At 40.1% G+C, this 3,211-nt stretch overlaps 1 protein-coding gene and 1 long non-coding RNA gene across 4 annotated transcripts in view; one reads left to right on the forward strand and one right to left on the reverse strand.

Moving 5' to 3' along the window:
* Positions 1 to 3,211, forward strand: part of mrtfab (myocardin related transcription factor Ab) — a 60,287-nt gene that overhangs the window by 26,500 nt on the left and 30,576 nt on the right. The gene's annotated exons all lie outside the window — the stretch shown is intronic.
* LOC116671116 (uncharacterized) lies at positions 939 to 3,144 on the reverse strand. The gene is made up of 3 exons (XR_004327200.1): positions 3,135 to 3,144; positions 2,715 to 2,718; positions 939 to 1,054 (listed from the first exon to the last, which is right to left on the reverse strand). It is a non-coding gene; the product is annotated as an uncharacterized LOC116671116 (long non-coding RNA).

A 3,211-nucleotide genomic window follows, 5' to 3' on the forward strand; every position in this document is an offset into this window, starting at 1 on the left:
TGTCCCATTTTTCAACACTTTTGACTTTTTTTCAGTGTTTTTGACGTTTTTGACGTTTTCAACACTACACTAACTTATTGACTTTAGTTTTACAGTTATTTTTGGAATTTATGGTCCGTAAACCTCATTTAGAGGAAATTATACCAAATGTTTGAGTTAGAAAAGCAGAAAGTAGGAATTATTTAGACTAAAATTAAACAAATGTATGTTGATGCATACTATTTTACAGTTTTTTCAAATGCTATAAAATTGAATAAGAGACCCCAAAATTAATGAGAGTAGAGATTTGTACTTGCCAAAGAGCGTTGTGTGGAATCAACCATGTTATTTTGGGTAATTAAAAAGAACATTGATACAGGAAAACGGGTCAATTTGACCCGAGGACAACATGAGGGTTGAAGATGGTCCAAACTGTAATGACCGACTGGAAGCTGTGGGGGAGTTTTCCGTTCATTTACACATCCACAGGATGTCTTTGAGTCACTTTTTCGGCAAGACCTTCATAGAGTCATTATATCCTGTCTGCTTGTCCAAACAGCAGTGCTTTTTTTTAATTCCCAGAAATGTTTTTTTTAGTGTCAGATAAAGAGAGACAAAGATTTCCAAGGCCAAATAGCTTCACTGGAATGTTCCTGAAGCCAGAACCATGACAGCTAATTTCTCTTGCTAAAGGTTAACATCACTGCTAAATGTAACAGTTGTGACTAGAATCCTATACACAAACAGCATGCAAAACATCATATATTAATAGTACTGGTATCAAGGATGGCGACTTGAGTTGAGACTTAGACTCAAGCCGCATTAGGCAAACACACACACACACACACACACACACACACACACACACACACACACACACACACAGTTATCTGTACAGAAACTTGGGTAACATAGTGACAATACACCCAGCAATACTCCTCACACACACACAGAGACTTGACTTGAGACTCGTCCTCAAAAGACTTGACTCGGACTTGAGATGAGGGACTCGTGAACAATCTTTATTTTTAAGAAATGTCTGATGACCTGAATGTTATTCCCCTTCCTGCGTAACCTATGAGCCACCTACCTAACCTAACTGCTGCGCGCGGACCCCGGCCACACATGAGAGAGGACAACACACATGTCCACTGCTGCAGTGCCATTCATCAGAAGCTTTGGCTTTAAAAACTTCAGACCACAATGGCCAAACAAAGAATTGCTGAATCCTTAATATGTGGAATCAAGGTGTAGGATTCTGGCTCAAACACAACCTGATAGTTTAGCAAACAGGTCGAGCTAATCATTGCCCATCTAACGTTAGCTTGCTTCTTGCTTTAGCTACGACCTACGGCAGGTTAACTTTGACTTCACTAGATTTTATGAAAAGATGAATGAGCGTTTGGTTGTTTGTCAAACGTTTTGGGGGATTTAACGCTACCTAATCATTTATCAGCTGGCTGCAAGTTTAATATTGATCATAACGCTACAGCTGTATTAAGTTAACGTTACACTGGGTTTGAGAGTCTGGGGGATGTGTTGACTTACAGTAGTTTATAGGCTGTCAATGGTTGTACACATTACACAGTTGTGCTCTGCAAGTGAAAAATAGTTTTAATTTTAGCATTATTTTCCTGATACCTTGAGTCCTTTAATATTTGGTCTGTACTGAACAGTATGTTCATGTTCCAAGGCAAAATACAGTTATTAACTTGAACTTTAAAAGTAAAGCATTCCTGGTGTTTTTTGTAATATTGCAATAGCCTGTTAATACTGATTTTATACCAAACAACTAATCAAAGCTGATATTGTATGATGTAGGTGTCATAATAACATATTATATGCTTTAAATTCCTAATATATAGCTATGCAGTGTTCTGAGCAGCACGAGAGACTTGACTTGGACTCAAGCTCAGAGACTTGTGAGCATCTCTGACTGGTGTACATTTTAAACATTGGCAACCCTCCTGGAAATCAAGCATGTTATAGTTCATGGTCTTTGTGCGGTTTTTAGCCATGCTAGCTTCACTAGCTGTGGCAATATTTTTCGACTTGGTTCCAGTGTTTCCCACACATTAAATGATTTGTGGCAGCTCGCCACACTATCAACATTTGCCACCACATATTTATTTTGTCTTTTGGGGGCTGGATGCCCCGCTCTCTCTCTCTCTCTCTCTCTCTCTCTCTCTCTCTCTCTCTCTCTCTCTCTCTCTCTCTCTCAAACACATTGGGCACTATCAAAAAATACGGTAGTCACTTTGAGCAGCAGAGCGCACTCTGCCACAAACTGTACCATTTGTTAACTGGGAGCGCTGCTGGAATATATTTGTATACTACTCGGTTATACAGAACACCACCTTTTGAGAAGGTGGAGCAGCAGAGCACCAAGCACAGTGAAAGAAAAATGTAATTTTGCGTTAAATATCTTGTTTTTCCAACCTACTTCAGATGTAACCGTCTACGTCTTCCTGATCCTGGGTCTTACCTGAGTAACGGCAGCAACAACCCTTTATTTATATTTCAACAGTTGTTTCAATAGGATGAATAAACATGCTAAACATCAGCTTGTTCAATCATTAAAAGCATTCAGCTCAAACCCCAGCCAGCTGTGCCTATGTGCAGCCCCACAGAGCCGCTCGCATGACTGTAGACCTAATAGTTCCTATAGATACTTAGTCCTCCATCCACACCCAGTACTAATGTAGGTGTAGTCAAGTCACGAGAAAGAACATAACTGTACTTCCCACACACTGCGGCCACTAAGCCCTAAAACAATAAAAACTCCCCTGCAAACTGCTGGTTTACCCTGCCGTTGGTCGAAGGTTACAATTACTGTTATCAAACAACCCAGGCTTTATATTGGCGTCCTCTTATGATGTTTATATTGCCATTTAAGTCAAGGCCCCACGTATTTTGTTATGTGGAAAACACAGATTGAATCACAGAATTAGAGTTGTACAATTGCAGTGAAGTGAAAATTCAGGATATTGTTCCATGAAGATGAAAACAAACATGTTGTGTGTCAGTTGTTGATGACGTGTGTGTTGCTGAGATTGGCTCAACCCACACGGCGACATCCTAATCCTTGTGCGTTGTCATCTCTTTGGTTCCTGCTCAGACTGTGAATCATAACAGCAGGTGGACTTTAATCACACACACGTAACAGACAGTTATTGTAGACACCAGTCACCGTTTGTTCAAGGTGCTGTCTGTCTGTCTGTCTGTCTGTCTG

This window comes from Etheostoma spectabile, chromosome 21 (genome assembly GCF_008692095.1).
Source record: "Etheostoma spectabile isolate EspeVRDwgs_2016 chromosome 21, UIUC_Espe_1.0, whole genome shotgun sequence".
Classification (NCBI taxonomy): Eukaryota; Metazoa; Chordata; class Actinopteri; order Perciformes; family Percidae; genus Etheostoma; species Etheostoma spectabile.